The 20,491-nt window shown below is 38.4% G+C and overlaps 1 pseudogene across 1 annotated transcript in view; it reads right to left on the bottom strand.

Annotated features, from left to right (window-relative positions):
• Nucleotides 1-1,250: 1,250 nt before the first annotated feature.
• The window catches only part of LOC306857787 (polycystin-1-like), a 29,204-nt pseudogene continuing 9,963 nt past the window's right edge, over nt 1,251-20,491 (bottom strand). The window contains exons 11-41 of the transcript in view: nt 18,973-20,488; nt 18,728-18,892; nt 16,871-17,008; nt 16,159-16,763; nt 15,931-16,075; nt 13,479-13,613; nt 13,097-13,245; nt 12,394-12,995; nt 11,521-11,674; nt 10,980-11,227; nt 10,671-10,866; nt 10,403-10,570; nt 10,185-10,328; nt 10,005-10,119; nt 7,863-7,958; nt 7,511-7,634; nt 6,944-7,096; nt 6,766-6,812; nt 6,604-6,681; nt 6,358-6,524; nt 5,892-6,094; nt 5,605-5,802; nt 5,320-5,474; nt 4,680-4,792; nt 4,041-4,179; nt 3,774-3,890; nt 3,434-3,605; nt 3,037-3,324; nt 2,662-2,786; nt 2,245-2,559; nt 1,251-1,967 (exon numbers count right to left, since the gene is read on the bottom strand). The product of the transcript in view is annotated as a polycystin-1-like (transcript). The remainder of the gene's footprint in view (nt 1,968-2,244; nt 2,560-2,661; nt 2,787-3,036; nt 3,325-3,433; nt 3,606-3,773; nt 3,891-4,040; nt 4,180-4,679; nt 4,793-5,319; nt 5,475-5,604; nt 5,803-5,891; nt 6,095-6,357; nt 6,525-6,603; nt 6,682-6,765; nt 6,813-6,943; nt 7,097-7,510; nt 7,635-7,862; nt 7,959-10,004; nt 10,120-10,184; nt 10,329-10,402; nt 10,571-10,670; nt 10,867-10,979; nt 11,228-11,520; nt 11,675-12,393; nt 12,996-13,096; nt 13,246-13,478; nt 13,614-15,930; nt 16,076-16,158; nt 16,764-16,870; nt 17,009-18,727; nt 18,893-18,972; nt 20,489-20,491) is intronic.

The following is a 20,491-nucleotide window of genomic DNA, read 5'->3' as shown; positions in this document are numbered from 1 at the left end:
AACAGGAAAACTCTGGACATGTTTCATACTTATTTATCATTTATGTCATTGTCACTACAACTATGATAACTTTTCTAAACACATTTAACTTTTGTTTCACTGAAAAGTTGACACAATCCCTAAGGGGGGCGTTTTCCCCCACTCTACCCTACGGTGCAATCCAATAGTCGACATGGCATTTTCTTTTAGTTTCAATCTTGCTGAAAATCCTGCGTTGAATTGAGCCTTGTTTGTAAACAAATTTGCGGTAAAATGAAGTGAACAATGGAAAAAGTTCCTAAAATAAGTTCATCCACTCTTTCCTAATGTTGGCATCAGAAGGAAGGCAATGCAATGACTGTTTCTCTACAACCTTAGCACTTAATAACCATAAAGTGGCATATTCCACAAACTGTGGTTTTGGCAGATTGGCTTCAATATAAGCTGTTTTTAGACGAGTAAGTTTTGAGTTCTGAAACTTGCAGGATGTATTTAGAGTACAGTGAGCTGTACTATACTGTAAATATGTCAAAAGATCAAGGGACATTTTATTTCTCATTTCATGACCTCTTTAAATCAAGATAAATTAACATTGTCATTTAGCAGACACTCTTATCCAAAATGACTTAAAAATGAGGAATATGACCAATTTGAAAAAAAGTATAAAAAGATGGTTCACCCAAACATTTATTTCAAACCTGTTTCTTTCTTCTGTCGAACATAAAGATATTCTGAGAAATGTCCCAGAGGGTATATATAATTAGGAGAATACATTTTTGAAGTGTTAGCAGACTGAATTGAAAGTTTAATTAATCTTCAGTTTAAGATTGAATTTGTTGGTAGTGGGGAAAATGATACACTGAAGTTTGTTTCACTTAAATTTACATATTCAGCAAATAACGTAAGCTATAAAGAGTTTCATTTGCTCAAACATAGCAGCAGGTCACAATATGGTTTCATCTTGCTAATTTCTCCTGACCTTAACTCTTCAAGATGTTTTAAATGATAAACACAGGTGTTCTGATGTTTAAGCCACCGTTTGTATGGCCGTGTTATTTTATTTGCAAAAATAAAACCGATTTTATTAATATACAAGAAAATACATGTCCCAGAAGACTGATTGTGGTGAAATCAAAGGCAAACAAACATGAAAAGCAGTGTAAAGAGGTAGAAACACCATTTACAAAATCTAAAGCAGTTGTGACAAACACACTGTGTATTCACTGTGTCAAAAAAAATATTATTCATACTTAATAGCATATTTGAAACTCTTATTCAGTGTGCCATGCCTGTCTCTTAATCGGCATGCCGTCACATACATGCTCTCGGTCTCCGTCTTCACTCCGGGGTCTTACTGGCAAGGCCACAGTGCTGTGAGATCCAGGTAACTTCTCAGCGGTGTCAGCAGAACGGCAGGTGACTGAATTCCAGGCTCTGCGTCTTGGGACACCCCATTTTCTCAGGTTTGGGCTGTTCATCCTTCCATCCAATGCAGAAAGTATTGTCTTACCTAACTGAGCAGCAGGCCCCATCAGGGAGGACTCTGAGCGTGTAGCACGGCGATGTGGAAGGGTATTAATGACACCTTGGAGAGAAGCTGAAATGGGGTTACATTCCAAAAAAGAAGTAGATCGATGTCGAGGGAGCGGTGGTGGCTTTGGTGTTGGATCATGTCCCTTGAAGGTCACTTTCTGAGGCGGAGACTTTCTTCTCTGGTCAATTCTGCTCTGGATCTGCTGCAGTTGGAGCTCAAAGTTATAGACTTCTTCGGTCAGCTGGTTGATGCAGTCGAAACCAGCCAGGAGGCTGTCAACACAGGGCACCAGGCGGTCCACATAATGCTGGAAGTCAAAACTGCCTGAAATGACAGATGATCCTTGACGATGATTGATGGGACTGAGCGGGATGGAGCAGCTGGAGGCTTCAGAGCCCTGGGAGGATCTAGAGGCTGGAGGAACAATTCCCTCAAACTTGACTCTGTGCCAAAACTACAAAGAAATTAAAAGGAACAAGTTTGGATGGATAATCAATTTAAATTTAATTAATTAATTGAATTTGATTTATTAAGTTTAATTCATTTATTTTTTATTTTAAAAAAATTGTTAGGATTTTTTTTGGATTAAAGTGTCGATTGAACAAAATGCATGTAAAAATAGATGGAAATGAACCCAAATGTTGGTTTATAAAGCACGCTTATTGGCTTTTGTAGTTGAAAAACATGGAAATTTTTGGGGAAAAAAATCTAGTCGGCCATGATATTTGTACCTCTTTGGTCTTGCTAAGCCCCATCCATAGCTTGAGCCGTTTAATGAGGAACTGTACCGTCTCATAGTCCTGCGGCTCCATGGATGGTGTGTAAATGTCTGCCTGCACCATTCGGTATGTTCGAATCAATACAGCAGCACATAGGTGCCCCAGTACCCAAAATCCAATGCCCACGGCAGACAGGCAGTAGAGAGTTCCCACCACTGGATGATGCTCACAAAGTCGACACAACCCCATGTGCCATCTTAGCAAACATAGCAGAGAGGAACTCGCCTGCCCTAAGGTCCTAAAGCCCTCCACTGAACCCGAGAAGAGCTGAAAGAGACGGAGGAATGATGTGGGCCTAGTTTGAGGTGCAAAAATGATTGAGCAAAAACACAATGGAAAGTCAAATTATAGAAATAAAAAGCATTGTACCATGATGCCTATGTGAGAGAACAGAAGCAACAGGAGGAGCAGCAGGAACACTACGCCACAGATCTGAGGGAATACCTGTCGAATAACCCGACCAATCCCCAACCAAATCTCAGGATCCCCACCGTCTGTAAAAACAACTCTCAATAGCTGTACTACATTTTGACTGACACAATTAAGGATTGTTTGTTTATAGAGCTTGACTTTAACACAATATATTTTATTACAGTGCTTGCAAGCCATTTTAAGCCCCAAAGTATACAAATTCTGCAAATAATTAAACTCAAAAATCACAGATGACTTTTAAACTTTGGCTTTTTAGATCATTTCTTAGATCATATGTGTGCTAAAATAAAAACCCTTTGCTTAGGACAATACATTTAGAACCAAGAGGGTTAATAAAATTGCTGAGAGCTGATTGGATTTTCTGGCCAGTCTGGCAGAACTATGGAAGTCAGCAAAAGAGGAAGGCCGGGAGCGATGTCTGGAGATGTAGCCTGTAGTCGTAGAGAGGAAATACAGACGAAGAACAGCTGCTGCTAGCGTCAGTAGAGCTAACAACAGCTGAAACCAGTACCAGGCTTGCCTCAGGTGCTGACTTGGCTTCCTGATCAAGGCCCATACTTCAGCACTCACAAAGCACAGGCCAAACAGCAGTAGCAGAACCTAGTGAGAAAACAGCAGTTAATATGACTATAAGAAAACCATAAATCCATTTTAACTCTGTCCAAACTCTGAAATTAGTTTCTATTTAGTCTCGTAGAAGAGAAAGTACCGTCAATGTGATATGTAAGTCTGGACCAAATAATGGAGATATGTGAAAAGGCTGGATGGAGATGAAAGAAAGGACTCTGCCTGTCTGTGTTTGATCCAGGAGAATAGAAACCGGTGCCAAGATGCCCGTCTGTTTATGATAGTGAGTGAACTCTATCAATACTGCCTGTGTCCTGTCACAGAAATCATAAGAATCGCTTCGTTGATGAGTATGCTGGGTCTCTGGTACTAATAACTTCCATACTTACAGTATGTGCGCAGAAAGTACATGCCTGGACATGTAGAGAACAAGATATTTTATTCAACAGTGATATTTTGTGTATAATGGTGTGACATCATACCCTGTTTTCATCCACTTTGCCGTCTGTAGGTCCGACAGGATCTGACGTGTGGATTCAATGTTGTTCCCAAGCCTTACTTCCTCTGTCTGACTTAATACACATGATGTACCTGTAGTCCTCGGCCTAGAGAGAGGACATTGTATCATTTTCCAAAAGACAAGTGTACTACGGAAAATATTGTAATATTCTCAGCTGTTCAGGCTGCATAACATCTTATTCGCATGCTGCGGCTGACAGTCTCTCTCTTTGTGTACTGTTATCTCTCACCACGTTGAAAGTGCTGCAGTGTTCTTGCTGTGTGCTGAGGAGCTCTGCTGTCCAGGCTTGGCATGTGATGAAACATGAGAAGTCAGCATCAAAGGAACTCGACCAGATTGGAACATATCTCTGATGTTTTGACTCCAGACTTTGAGGAGAAAAAAAAAAAAAAAAAACACTTTTACAAAGGTTATAATTTCATGGAGGCCCATTTCTGCCACTGAATAAAAAATAAAAAAGGTAATTGTGACTTTTTATCTCACAATTCTGACTTTTTCTCTTGCAATTGTGAGTACATCTCACAATTCAGATTTTGTTTTTCTCAGAAGTGTGAGAAATTGTAAGATATAAAGTCCAGTACTGAGGAGAAAAAAAAGATGTTGTCAGAGTTGGGAGTTTATAACTCACAATTTTGACTTAACTTGCAATTGCAAGTTTATATCACGCAGTTCTGAGAAAAGAAATCAGAATTGCCAATTTATATCTCACAATTCTGAATTGCGACGTTAAGTCAGAATTGTGAGAAAATGTCGCAATTAACTTTTTTAAATTTTTTATTCAGTGGTAGAAACGGGCTTCCATATGATTTCATGTTATTACAACATATTTTAACAATATTTTTTTTTACCTTTAGAAGTAAGTCCTTACAGTCTTGAAAATTAACTTTCTGTAGTCTTGCGTGGTCCGATAAAGAAAGAGAAGGGTTTTCATACAGGTGTGATATTAATCTCTCATCTATCCACTGTTCAGCATTCATCCATCTATGATAAAAATTAAAGTTAAAATAAAATTACTTTAACTCATTCATGACAAGTTGCAGTTAATTTTTTGGGAAAAAAAAACATCGACTGGTTTGACGCTGCGGTTGAGTTAAATGTTTAACACAACCTTCTGGGTAGTTTTATTTATCTCAACTATTGTCTAAAAATTGCTATATGGCCGGCTTAAAATGTGTAGGTCCCACCCCCACACCTTTTTTTCTTGAATTATCTTGGACGTTTACTGTTTTTCTAATACATTCTACATCTCACTGTTTCTATTAATATGAATTAATATGAGGTCTCTCAGACGCCAAAATTCAGCAGCATTACTTACTATACTGAAGTCAAATTTCTGAATTGCATTTTGCGATACAATAGAGGGTTAAAATTAGGTCAGAGGAACATATTAAAAGAGGTTGACTTCAAATTCCTATTATTATTTTTATACAAATCACTGAGCTCTCTGGGACCTCAAAAAGAAAAATCAGTTTCAGTAGAACATTTATAATGTATAGAGTCTGCCTTACCCTGATAATGCAGTGAGACTGGGCTGGCCTGGTGAAGCTGTGATCAGCATGTGTTTAATAGCTGAGTGAAGCCATCTGCTGTTAGCCACATGCACATTTTCCTGGTAGTTCACCATCAGAACCACCAACAGGAAAAGCATATAGACTAAGCATCTCTGATTATCAGCATAAAACATGAAACAAAAGACCATTAATATTAATATTAATATCCATTAGAGTCAGAATGCAGCTGTTATAGGTCTCTGAGGACTAAATGAATGGATTCATCTGTGGGTCTGAGCTCACCCTCATTAAGACTCTAAGCGTTCTCAGCTTCTGCGCTTCCTCTTTAGCCTGCAGCAGGCCATATCCACATAGAAGATGAACCTTATCCCCGAGATCCTCTTCTGTTCTTCTGATTTCTGTCTCCTGAGCCAAACGGTCCTCCACCTCTGGGTCCACCGGTCTCACCACAGCAGACAGAAATAGTGCCTTAATACAGATCTACAGAAACATGTAATAACATAAAAATGCACATCTTTCAGTTTTTTTTTTTAATCTAAAGGACAGTGCAAAATAGGTTTATAGCTTACCACAAATGGTTCCAACAGCAAGGCAGAAGTGAGGAAAGCTGACAGGGCAGACACCAACCACATGAGAACCACAGAGCTGGAAAACCTGCTTCCATACAGTACCACCAGAGAAAGGCTTGTTCCCAAGAAAACAGCCACCAGCAGGTGAACCACACGCAGAACCTATGATGGAAGAAAAAAGCCAGGTACATCACAAACAACACCTGAACAACAGCCCATACAGTAGTAGTAGTTATTCATTTTTATTGCCGTGTCAGCGTCTAAGACTCTCTTCGTGGCACAAACTGAGTTGGAATAATACAAGAGTTGGATAAACACAAGAAAATTATGGGAATAAAGTGAAAAAGGGTGAAAATAGGATCAAGAAATGGCAACACGTTCACAACGCGTCAGAACATGTGCCTCGCTACCTTTCAATATCTCAAATTAAAATTGAATTCTTGCCCTGTGGATAGTGTGGGCTCACCAGTGCGTGTGTTGGAGATGGTGCTTATAGAGTCGGGTGGGAGACTAGGGAGAAATGTGCTAGCATCACTGAGAACTGAGAGTGAGGAGGAAGACTTGTGAAAGCCAGGTTCAGATGTAGGCGTATGCACGCTCAGATCAGACCACTCGCTGCACAAGCTGTCTTGGCTGAAAGAATAAAGTATGTGACCATGTATCCTGGTAAACTGTGCGTGGGTCAGTGTGAGACATTCATGGCAGAACTCACATGTCAGACAGGATGGTGTCGTTGGGTGTGAAATGGCCCAACGACACCATACTGTCACATGATGGCCATTGATCCATTCTGTAAAATTTGTAAAATAACACTGTATGATTAACTTTTTAAAGACAGGTATTACTGCAATTCCATGTAAAATAGACTTGGTACCGGTCATTCCCAGGATCTGGAGTATTCCAAAACTCTGAATCTAGTTTCTGCAGGGAATGTTTTTAAGGTGGAAAAGAAGATGCACAGAGAATATGCTGTAAAAGTATTCATTTAGGAAATTATGCTTGATGACTCTATAAAATCAATTAATTAACCATGAGAATGGACTTTCTCTCACAGTGAAAGGAGACGGTCCGTCATAGATGGAAGAGTCGGGGTCTATCGGCAGTGACAGAAAAGATGAACAGGAGAGATCTGGGTGACTGAGGAAAAGATCCATCTCCACGGTATGAGACACAGGAGTGGGAGGCAGAGATACCTCCAATGTCACCTACAGCACAATACCTACAGCTTTGCACTATGTGTGGATAATTTTTCATGAATGCACTCTACCATTCAATTTAATTCTCACTATTAACTAGTTGTTTATTAGCATGCCTATTAATAATATATTGGCTGTTTATTAGGCTAGTACTTTTAAAGCACACATTCTAAATGATCATATTCTACATCCTAATCTTACCCAATACCTAAACTTAACAACTACCTTACAAACCATTAATAAGCAGAAAATTAAGTGTTTATTGAGGCAAAAGTTGTAGTTCATGGTTTGTTACTAGCGAAAATGAATACAATAAATTGTGACTATAAAATCTTACCAACACCAAACTTCTGAACGGTAGTATAAGTTAGAAGTCAAAATATGATATCTAAAGTATGGTTTCAGAAGGACTGACATATATACCTTGCTCTTGATGTTTTAGAAGAGAAATCTAAGAACGGTTTGGAAAGGGAACATCAAAGCTGCAACTGTTATTCCAACCAATATGTTCTCTGAATTCATCACCATCTCGGTAGAGACTGGACCGCTGCGTTCGGAACAGTAACAAATGTGAAGAATAACCCATTTGTTTTGAGAGGAATGAGAGGAAATTCATTAATTTGTTTAGTGATTAATATTATTCTCTTGTGCCATTAATCAATAACAAAGACTTCTGTAGCTCGGAGAAAAACAGAAATTGCTTTGTTTTACAGGATGTAATTACCTGCACAGTCTAAGCTATACAAACACAATCTTTGAAGGTCAAGTCTATTACCTGCTGCCCTTTTTTTCCACTGCTCCCTACCAAATTGCCCCAGCTGCCAGATAGAGATGTAATAAGAGGGTGCAGCAGGTGACCCTCTGGGCTCGGCTAAAGTGGCTGTGGGGTAGGGATGGGCGATATCTTATCGTTTGCGATATACCGTTGAAAATTCTCCTCACGATAAAAATGTGTCTCCTCACGATAATAACGATAAGTCTAGTTGATGACGTAGTTTTGTGCGCGCCCGATTCACTGTTCACGTGCGGAGTGAAAACAAGCATGGCGGAAGGCGGACGTGAGGCTGACAGTGCGTTCACACCGGATGCGACTTGCACGAATAAATCGCGCTATTCGCGCGTAGTTGGACGTGTGAACATTTTGGGTTTACTCGCTTCATTCGCGCGTGAAATTCACTGCACAACAGACGCGAATTCGCGTCATGGGCGGGGCTTCTGCCAGGCGCACATGTATGACTGCCACAGAGAGCATATGTATAGAATTTCGCTCTAAACGCTCAATCCGCGCTGCGTCATTCGCGCGAATTGCGCGGCAGGATGTCTATTCGCGTCTTTGCATTGACTTAACATGTAAATCGCTCGCGCTTAACGCTTCCTTCGCGTCTGGTGTGAACGCACCATGAGGAGGAGGAGCTTGTTGTTACGCGAGGAGCTACCTCCACAATTTGCAACTGGTTTGGTTACAGAAAATCAGATGAGGAGCAAACTACCATAATATGCAAAGTGTACAGAAAAATGGTGGTTACAAAGAGTGGAAACACGTCCAATTTGAATTTGACATAAAAGATGCCAAACTTTTAATAAAGTTAGAAAAATGCCATTACAAAGGTAAAAACAAAATTCCCTGTAAATCACTTTAAGGAGTCAAATATCACCTCGTAATGGGAAGGTTCATTTTTGATCAGAATTGTTGATTATTGATTTGAAGGTGCTGCTAAATTTTTGACCGTGCTCCTAAATATTTTAAATTAGAAGCACAAGCGCTCCTAAAAAGAAAAGTAAGCGTAGAGCCCTGAGAAATATTTCTCATGTATGTGACGAGCCCCAATTTTAAGTTTTCTTTTTTTAATTATTATTATTTTAAGTTGTTTCATTATCAGGAAAAAATGCAAGTGATCCGCGCAAGCACCTCACTGTCATGCATGCGCATTCTTTTCCGCACAAACACTTGCATATGAATAATAATCTAGACTCTAGAGCATAGCCTCATAAACTTGTTTTAATAAATCGCTTGTGCATTAAATAAAGATACAAAGCAGGTTGTTAAATATGCTGAATATATTGTTCAAATATTTATAAAATGTGAAACTGTAGCTAATCTTATTCGCAGTCTAGCGTTTTGCATCTGCATAACATAGTGAATTATTTTTAACATGCAATGATACAAAATAAAACCAAACAAGATTTGTAATGAAGAAAAAAAAATGTAGACTATAAGAATAAGAATGATGTAGCCCACATCTCTTGAGCGTCTCACACAGCATGCGCGTGAACACGCAAAATCTTGCTCTCTGCATGAATGCAACGCAGATGGCGACATAAGTTTGTTTGAAACACATAAAAAGTTTAGATAAGATAATAATATTAACAATGAACATTATATGACATTTAAAATAGTTTTGGCGATTTTTCCTTTATACTGTGCATTTCTGACCCAAACAGCAAAGCAGTCTAAATCTCCGCGATGTTCTCGTTAAATATGCCATTTCTGAGATATTACAATGAATTAATTTCTAAAATGTTATGATATGGAAAGCCTGAAACCGATCACAGCAGTATAGCCATATACACAGGCTTTCAGTCATCAGCAATGTGGTAAACGTGTGCCAGTAGCCTATGCATATATGATTTAATATGAAGCGTCCGTAACGCATTATTATGGTTGATAAGAGCAATTAATGGAGATGAGCTGTTGATCATAATTAGCATGGCCATAAGGCTGTGTACAGAAAGTTTCAAGTTAATTGCATTAATAATACTATATGAAATAAACGTAATCTTTAAAACTTAATCTATATATATATATATATATATATATATATATATATATATTATATATATATATATTATCTTCATTTGTATCGTTATCGCAATAAATACCTGAAATTATCGTGATACATTTTTTAGGCCATATCGCCCATCCCTACTGTGGGGCGGCCGTTCCCATAATGAAATCCACAGATGGTGCTCTCGAAGGCCAAATAGTAACTGGGAATATAGGATCCTCTTAAACTGCTGCAGCTCCTGAGGACCTACGGGGATCGTAAGGTTATGAAAAGCAAATATGATTTACGCTGTACTGTATGTGTATACTTACAAGATGCTAAAATAACTTTCTCCACCCTTCCAGAGTTCTTCTCATTCTCCACAGATAGCCAGTCTTCCACCAAAAAGAAGAACATGTTGTCTGTTTGTATGTCCCAAACTATCATGTGTTTTAGGAACCAGGATAGGTCTAGGCCTGGAAAACACAGAGTTGTTTGTGAGGATTTGTGATTTTAGAAAGAAAGAAGGAAGCTATTCACAGCCACTGACCTGTGTTGTCATGCCAGATGCGTATTTTCCAGATCTCTCAGAGATTGGCATCTGTTTCAACTTGGAAGTCATCCAGGCTATTCCTCTGGAAAGCTCCTTCTCTTTGAAGGTGACGTGAGCCACTTTTATTCAGGCCATACAGGCTAATGCCAACATGTGCAGTGGTACCTGGTGAATTGAGATGTTTTATAACTTGAAAACATCTTGTTTGTTGAGTTTTATGAGGTTGATGAATATTTTTAGCATGTAAATTAAAGGTTATATTTACCAGATCCTCTTTTTCAGCCTGTTTTGACAAGAACTCTGTACTGGTAGCGACCTTTCTGACCACACAGAGGAACCCAACTCAGATGTAGACTTTCCAGGTGATCCAGTTTATGAGCAATAAGACCAACCAGCAGATGAATTACCAGCAAGACTTCACAAACTATTCCCACCACCACATTTCTCACTGGCTCCTCTGACTGGTGACACAAATTAATTTTTTTTATCAGTATTAAGTATTAATTTCTTTTGAACAGTAGTGTATTCCCTGTAATGGTGAAATTGTGTTATGTCTTTGAACAAAATGGCATACAGGTGGCAGCAGTAGAAGTGCGATGGATGAAGAGCCTGGCTCCAAACATAGTGAGGTGGTGTGTGAGGCAGTGGGCAGTATGGGGGCTGCTGCCACTCAGAGGACTCAAGCCGTCACTGCTCCAGCGCCTCTCTTCAACACTGAAGAACCGGCACAGCACGCTGAACACACACACTGAGACGGACACGTCCCCACCTCTGATGCTACTGTTCAGCTTCACATACAGGTCTTTAGCAGAGCCATTCAAGCTGCAAAATTTACAGAAACAATGAAAAACAGTTTGTTTCCTTTAGATCAGGGCTGTCCAAACTCGGTCCTGGAGGGCCGGTGTCCTGCAGAGTTTAGCTCCAACCCTAAACAAACACACCTGAAGCAGCTAATCAAGCTCTTACTAGGCATACTAGAAACTTCCATGCAGGTGTGTTGAGGCAAGTGTGAGCTAAACTCTGCAGGACACCGGCCCTCCAGGACCGAGTTTGGACAGCCCTGCTTTAGATAATAACTAATTAAATTAATTATGTAAGAAAAAGGAAGAACTTACAGAGGTGTAAGGAAGATTGTGTGCTCCAGTGATGGAGTTTGAGCTGAGAGAGAGAGGGCGAGCTCTTCAGAATGTTCAGAGTGTTCTGACAGTGGATGAACTGATTGGTCAATGACAGAGATCCATACTAGTCCATAGGCTTCCTCACCAGCTCCTGCTTGACAGTACAAAACACAGGCTTTCTATATTCTATATTATTAACACATTATGTATTTTTCTCTAAATACCTCTATTACTAACACTGAGACCAACTTACCCTTACAGTCATTTCATAAAGTAAATTAAATACAAAATAATTCAGTATACACTAATGTTCAAAAAAAGTAAAGTCTCTTATGCTCAGAAAGCCTGCATTTATTTGATCCAAATAACAGTAGAACAATAATAGTGTGCAATATTATTAGATTTACAATACCAATTTTAATATCTTTCAAAATGTAATTTATTCATGTTGTGGCAAAACTGAATTTCTAGCCATCACTCCAGTCTTAAGTGTCACATGATACTTCAGAAATCATTCTAATATGCTGATTTGGTGATCTTATTATTACAGTGTTGAAAACATAACATACTGTATTCATTTATTGTGGAAACCATGATACATTTTTTATGTTTTTACATTTTTTGTATTATTTTAAAAAAAAAAGGTCAACTTTTGTAATATTATAACGGTCTTTACTGCTACTTTTGATGATTTTAGTGCATCCTTGTTAAACAGAAGTATTGTTTTTTTTATTATATTTTTATAATATAATATAATAATGAACACTACATTAACAGTTAACATATAATATAATATAATATAATATAATATATTATATTGTATTGTATTGTATTGAAATCTAATAAGATGAAATGACTAGTGTACATTACCTGGAATGAGACTAAAGTTTAAGGCAACATAGAGGCCAGTCTGAGGATCTGTGTCCATTGCTTTGACTGTGAAATTTACACTTCCCTTGGGTGACAAGGTAAAAGTTTTCCATAGTAACCTCTCATCTTCCATCTCTATAATTTTTTTGTGTAAAGTAAATTGTATCGCAGTGTCTAGCATCAGGTTGGCAATGGAAATGGGCTGCCCCTGTGGTGTAGCAAACTCCATGGCTGCGAGCGTGGTCAATATGGGAGGCTCTGCAGCTGGAATGAATGGGTTTTCTTCACCCTCCATTTGCAGAAGGATCTGCAGGACCTCTTGTTTTTCCTCCTTTAGTTGAGAGCTCAGTGCTGATGGGACGTGAAACTGGCAGTGGCTAAGGGGATCTGTGCACAGGAGGTCTTTAGTAGGGTCGCCCCGTACGCCCACCGCAGTGATCATTGGAACAGCGAGGGAAAGAGCTTCTCCCCCACTCATCTGCGACAGCATTAATGAACGCATGAGCTCGAAAATCTGGACTAGTGCTGATACAGCTGTCTCTGATGTAGCCACATGCTTGAGGCCTGAATTGTTCCTCTGCTTCTGATCAGCAGTCAGTGTGCTGCCTGCAGTGAAAACGGAAGGATGGTTAAGCTACGGTTCATTTACAGCTTCAGAGCGAACCTCTATTATCATGCTGAATATGAATTCTGCTGAGCATACTTACTTAAAACAGCCAGAATGTTCCTGCCGCTGTCTGTGGGGTTGATGTCACCCTGTCCTGTATGTTCTCTTATCACTTTGATCATCTTCTCTGTGACCTTCAGCACCTTTGCATGGCAGCCGTTGCACTGCACTTTATAGGGAACGACCTGCAGACAGGAAAGTACATTTTACAGTGCATCATTTGCATTTGTGACAATATTTTTTTCCTTGGTAGCACTCCTCATTATGCACAGCAGGCAATCTGTATTCAGTGACAGGTCTCTGCTTCTCGTATCACATTGTGCTGGATCTCTAAAATGCTGACATGCTTTGTGTCAAGCTATGATTAATGCTGATTAATGCTATACTCTCCATAAGCTTTAATAGTAGAAAGCCTTATGGTAGACTGGGCCAAAGCTGAGCTGATCAGAGCCGCATCCTGGAAGGAGGAGATTGGCAGAGACGCCAGAGCCTGAATGACATTGTCACGTGTCTGTATCTTGTCCTCCATCTCTTGAGCATTTATGGACGCTAGCTGTGGAAGTGGTGGATTTTGAATTAGAAATAAATTTAAAAAAAGAAAAGAAAAAATGGGTGGAGAATTACAGAAACTACTTATTTGCCAGTTGTATTGGACTGACATATTGTGGTGTGGATGCAACTACACAAAAAGTACAAATTGTCAATTACTGATGAGCTGTCCCTTTAAATTCTAAATTTAAAGAGATAATTCAGCCAAAATTCAGTAACCAACTTACCCGTATGCATTCCAAACCTGTATGACTTTCTTTCTCCTGTGGAACACCAAAAAGAAGATATTTCTGAATGTCGGGAACTAAACAACATTGACCCTAGTGACACTTTTCAAAATATCTTCTTTCGTGTTTCAAATGAAATGAGGGTGAGTAAATGATGGAAGATTTTTGGGTGAATCTCTTTAAGAACTTAGCCCCATTTTAGTTCATGAGTTTAATTTGAATTAAATTTGTTACACCCCATAGGAAGTTGAACTGGAACTGGTGTTGTATCTGTTAGCCTGATTGTAAAATTTTCATATTTTTTTAAAACAGTCTTTAAACTTTCTTTATACTTACTATGATTATTTGAGTTTATTTGAATACATTTTTTTTTAATTCAACTTCCTAAAATGCAAATTTGTAGGGCTGCAAAACGATTAATCGCGATTAATCGCAATCAAAATAAAAGTTTTTGTTTAAATACTCTGTGTGTACTGTATATATATATATATATATTGTATATTATTACTATATATAAATAACTGCACATCAAAGGACCCCTCTGTCAAGCTCCTGAAGTTTGCGGACGACACTACAGTCATAGGCCTCATCAAGGACGGTGACGAGTCTGCTTACAGACAGGAAGTTGAGCAGCTGGCTGTCTGGTGCAGTCTTAACAACCTGGAGCTGAACACGCTCAAAACTGTGGAGATGATAGTGGACTTCAGGAGAAACCCCCCTGCTCTCCCCCCACTCACCATCATGAACAGCACTGTGACTTCAGTAGAGTCATTCAGATTCCTGGGCACCACCATCTCTCAGGACCTGAAGTGGGACAATCACATTGACTCTATTGCGAAAAAGGCCCAGCAGAGGCTGTATTTCCTCCGCCAGCTAAGGAAGTTCAACCTGCCTCAGGAGCTGCTGAAACAGTTCTACTCTGCAATCATCGAGTCTGTCCTATGTTCTTCTATAACTGTTTGGTTTGGTTCAGCTACCAAAACAGACATCAGAAGACTACAACGGACAGTTAGGACTGCTGAGAGAATTATCGGTGCCCCTCTGCCCAGCCTCCAAGAACTTTACACCTCCAGAGTGAGGAAAAGGGCTAAGAAAGTCACTCTGGACCCCTCACACCCAGCTCACTCTCTCTTTGTACTGTTGCCCTCTGGCCGGCGCTACAGATCACTGAGCACCAGAACAGCCAGACACAAGAACAGTTTTTTCCCCCAGGCCGTATCCCACCTTAACAACACATAACACACCCCGGTACTGTACATCTGTAAATAACCCATCAAACCTTCATCTGTACATAGGACACATGCACATTCACAGTTCTGTCTATGGTCATGTCTCTTTTCTGTATATTTTTATTTTTATTACTATTGTTATTCTTAATTATTGTATATTCTCTTCATTAGTGTTCTTTATCACCTTAATTATATGTTGTCTGCACTATGTTTGTACTTTCTGTACTGGTAGCTCATAACACCAAGACAAATTCCTTGTGTGTGCAAACACACTTGGCAATAAAGCTCTTTCTGATTCTGATTCTGATAAACATACATATATATATATATATATATATATATATATATATATATATATATATATATATATATATATATATATATATATAAATATTTATATATATATATATAAATATATATATATATAAATATTTATATGTACATATATTTATACTTGTATATAATTTATATTATATAAATATATATATATATATATATATATATATATATATATATATATATATATATATATATAAAAATATTTTATTTCTAACATTTGTCCTTAATATATATATGTATGTGTATACATTTATATATGCATAATAAATATACACAGGACATACATATATTATGTAAACATAAACTTTAATTTTGAATGCGATTAATCATGATCATAATCGTTTTGCAGCCCTACAAATTTGACATCTGTTTTCCTACAATAAAAATCACAGCTGAATTGGAATCTAAAAAGCATTCTCATTGAAGTTACGAACATTTCATATTTCATCTTTTTACTTAGAAAGATACTGAGTGCACCTCCTAATAAATATCCAGATGACTGGTTTGTCAGGGCTATCTTGGTTACCTGGTTAAGTTGACCGCTCAGGGCAATAGAATATTGAATGATGTCCTCAGGATTGCCTTGTTAGCGCAAGACCCATAATTCTGATTGGCTCTTATTCCTCAACCACTCCGTTGTGCATTGGTCACTCAGCAGCACTGTCAGGTTCCTGCAGAATATATAATTTTAGAGCTGTGAAGTTTAGTAAAATTTTATCTGACTATATAACTGGCAAGCAGCTGAATGACTAACTTTCTCGCTGCAATGACTGACGCCCCCATACTGTCCTCTACCAGCGCCAGCATGAGAATAACAGTTAAGTTTTCCACTGTGCTCACACTACCCAGTGGCACCAGGGAGCTGAACGTGCTCTGAGTGCCTCTGTAAAGGGTAATCAAGGGACATAATAGTCCAAAATCTTCACACTGTGCCACCTGCAGTGAAAATATCAGCTGAGCTGAGTCACCGTCATCATCCATCCACCCTGCCGTTGAGAAATAATTGCAATAGAATGCGTCAATCCGCAGAGCCATTACTTGGATGAGAAATAAGAGGAGAAGAGAAATGACATTAACTGAGAAACTGTAAGAGACCATGGTTTCCAGGAAATGAAGCGAGTCGTTAGGTGACAGAGTGCAAATACCCCCGTAGGGAGGATGGTTGGGGACTAAGGTGATGCTTGCCGATCCCCAAGGCCCAGAGGCTGGTTCAGACACGTAGAGAGTAAAGGTATATTCTTGGCCCTCCATTAACACCCGTAGTTTAATGACTATTTCTCTCCAGAGACTTCCTGTCGAGGTAGTGACCTCGTTCAGTGTTAGAGCTTCACCTTTCTGATTCTCTGCAGCCCACCTGTACTGTAGTTGAAGTGTTTTAAAACATTATAAAGGTATGTGTGTGTGCAAGAGAGAGAGACGTATGAAGGCACATGAGGTTATTTTAAGGGATATTGTTATCTTAATACCTGTACAGTGTCTTGACATGAGGAACAACGACCAACCAATGTAACATAACGGCCGTGACTCAAATGAAATGACAGCAGGGAATTACATGAGACACACTTTACAGTCACATGAAGAAATGTGGTATTGTACACTGTAACCTGCAAGAAGAAAAAAATATTTTTTCATTCTAAACCCATAAGACTTCCCTTCATCTTGGAAACATACACACACACACACACAAAGATATTTTAATCTATATTTTTAACATATTGATGTGCTCATTATATGTTGATCAATGTTTATAAATTAATCAAAGCCTAAATTAAATTAGTTTATCATATAAAACAACCATGTCTTTTCAGAAGTTATAGATTAAACCACTCGATTCATATTGATTCATTTTACAATGTCTTTTTGTACTTTTTGATGTGTCAGATTTTTTATTGAGTAGACTTTCAATGGTTGGACAAAAATAATGAGGGACTATCAAAATTATCTTTTGTGTGTATGTGTGTGTGTGTGCATGTTTATGTGGTTTATGAGGACACAAATTTGTATAATGACATGGGTATGACAGAGGTATTACAATATGAAGGTGGTTTATGAGGACACTGCCTATGTCCCCGTAATTCAAAAGGCTTAAAAAACATACTAAATGGTGTTTTTTTTGAAAATCTAAAAATGGACAAAGTCTCCTGTGAGGGCTAAGTTTAGGTGTAGGGTTGGTGTAGGGCAATAGCACACACAGTTTGTTCAGTATAAAAACCATTATGCCTATGGAGAGTCCCCATAAACCACAAAAACCAACATGTGTGTGTTCCAACGATGTACTAATGTCTTATGCATTTTGAATGACGAGACTAAATGATTTTCATTTTTGGATGAGCTATCCCTTTAACAGAATGTTACGTTAGAATGAAGATTTCCGTGAACATAATTTTAAGTAAAATGTTCTCATATAGTAAATATTGAACAGTATTTCTGTATGAGCTGAAATGAACTGTAACATTACAAAGCATTTTTTCCATTTCTGTAATTTTGCTTTATTCTATGAATAGAAATTGTGGCGAGTGCAAATCGAGACAAAAATATATATTTTCAGGAATGTTTCAGTTGTCCAAAACAACATTAGACTCCACTGAATTGCATTTTATTCATTTAAATTTTTTTAATAAAAAAAGACAATTGAAAAAATATCATGCTGATGTTCCACAGAAGAAAGAAAGTCATACAGGTGTAACACAAAACGAGTGTGAGGAAATTATGGCAGAATGTTAATGACAAATACTGTATATTCATGTTGTGGAGAACAAAGTCAAGTCACCTTTATTTATATAGTGCTTTTAACGATACAGATTGTGTCAAAGCACTTAACAGTATCAAATTGGAGGATAGAGTGTCCGTAATGTATAGAAATAAGATTAAACACTCAATTTTCAGTTAAGACATTTCATTATTGAATTCAGAGATGTCATTGTCTAGATCAGTTTAGTTTAAATAGTATCTGCGAAATCAAATTGATGATAATCACTAGAAATTAAGTGTCCCCAACTGAGCAAGCCAGAGCCGACAGCGGCAAGGAACCAAAACTCCCTCTGTAACAGAATGGAGAAAAAAAAAACCTTGGGAGAAACCAAGCTCAGTTGGGGGGCCAGTTCTCCTCTGGCCAGGAGATTATTCTTTATTTATTGTTTACTTATTGTTTTAATTAAAATTTTAAATGTATAAATGTATTATATTTCTATTTTATATTGTTGCAATTTCCAACAATAATAGTATTATGTAGTTAGGTATTTTATTATATGTTTAGTTATTTTATTTTTATTTTTATTGTATTTAAGTCGAGGTCAAAGTGAAGTAAATTAGTTGACACTCACCGACTGTGATATAGACACAGGTTGTCATCCACTTTTGTAAAGGATGAGAGTAAAGTGGTACATTCTGTCTGGCTGCAGTGCAATTCTGGGAAGAAGCAGTATACTTCCATTTCTTGGAATATGTTGATGAAGGGTGGAAACAGCTGAAGACAATGCTGTTGTGTTCTTGAAGCACAAAATACAGCATCAATTGAATGTTTGCATTAAGTGAATCAAGTATTCACTGTATTTGTGATGTACAGTACCTCTATAGTAACCCCACTGGAACTGAAACAGCTCATTATCATTCTCATCTGAATCTGGATCAAAAGACTCAGTTGCATCCAAAACCAGATCGTACTGACTTGACCAGAACCTGTGAGAACCACCTTTAATCACAGGCACCAACTCACTGTGGAACACCGTAAACTGTACATTTCTGTTCTGATGTAGAGGAGTTCCTTGAAGTCCGGCAGTAAATGTCAGGCAGTAGTTTCCCACTCTCAGAGCGTGCTTCGGCAGAGAAAGAAGCGGTGTTGTGACATCCACTGAATCATTTAAGGACACCTTGTCCATTCCTGAGCAATGTTGGCCACTGAAGATCTCCCAGAAATAATATGCTTTGTGTGTAACCATTAAAGTCCACTCTTGCTTCAAAGAAACTTGGTCTGGATTTTAATATTTTATATTATTCTTTTACTACATAGATATGTGGCTGGGTACCATCTAGCTTTTGTACTTCAACTGTCATTTGAGTAGAGACCTCACTTATGTTGTTGAAAGCTGTTAATTTTACAACAAACTCTCCAGTAACATTATATTTGTGGACTCTATTGGATTCTGTAACCAGGACTCCTTCACTGCCATCACCAAAATCCCAAAGGAATTTCAGGTTGCTGCCTCCATCTGTGATAGCTACAAATGTGATCGGATAATCAATGAAAGCTCCATCATGGGCGGTAAATAGCTTCACTTTCTTCACATGCTTCTGTATTGTTGTTGTACTGGTCAGGGACTGTGAACAGAAGCCATTATCAGCTTCCACTGTAACAGACAGGGATCCATTAGTGAAAGGTGTGAAGTGAACATTTTACCCGATTTCCCGAGAGGACTGGACTCCATTTAATAGGAAAGTCCAGCGGTAATTGGCTTGTGAGCCACTGGACGCTTGAAAACTGATGTTTTTGGATGCCTCCAGGACAGCAGAGCAACATCCAATCAAATGCAGACCTTTAATTCTTTCCACAACTCTGACAATCACTGTTGCACTTTGGTGACATGATTTGTTGCTGTTGCTCTTACAAGGTGGTTTCCGACTGAAAGAGAAGCGATGGTAAAATTCTGCCAAATGTCCATGGAATAACTTGCATTAACAAACTCCAAAGAAAAGGAAACTTCACTTCATTGGGAGACAGATGGTGTGAAAGTAACTGGATCGTCCTCACATACAACATCGCTGCTAGCCGCAAGTATAAGTCCCTGGATGACATCCTGAACGGTAATGGTATATGAAACAGTTTGCCAGCTAATATCATTTGATGCATTAAGTGAGATACAGTGATCTGCTACATCTGCAAAAGAATAGCTAACAGTTTGATTGTCTGCAAGAACCATACCAGTGTTGTTGTGAAACATTAAAACCCATTCCCAATGCAGGACATTTCCTGTTCCTGCAGAGCCATGGAGCAACAAGAGGCTGTTTGATTTGACAAAAAATGGTCTAAATTGTCCATTTATCGGAAAGTCTACTTTAGAGATGTTCTCCTGAATTATTAGTAGCTTGGT

This window comes from Barbus barbus (genome assembly GCF_936440315.1).
Source record: "Barbus barbus genome assembly, chromosome: 38".
NCBI lineage: Eukaryota > Metazoa > Chordata > Actinopteri > Cypriniformes > Cyprinidae > Barbus > Barbus barbus.
The sequence above is the reverse complement of the archived record's forward strand: the minus strand, read 5'-3'. Positions and strand labels throughout refer to the sequence as shown.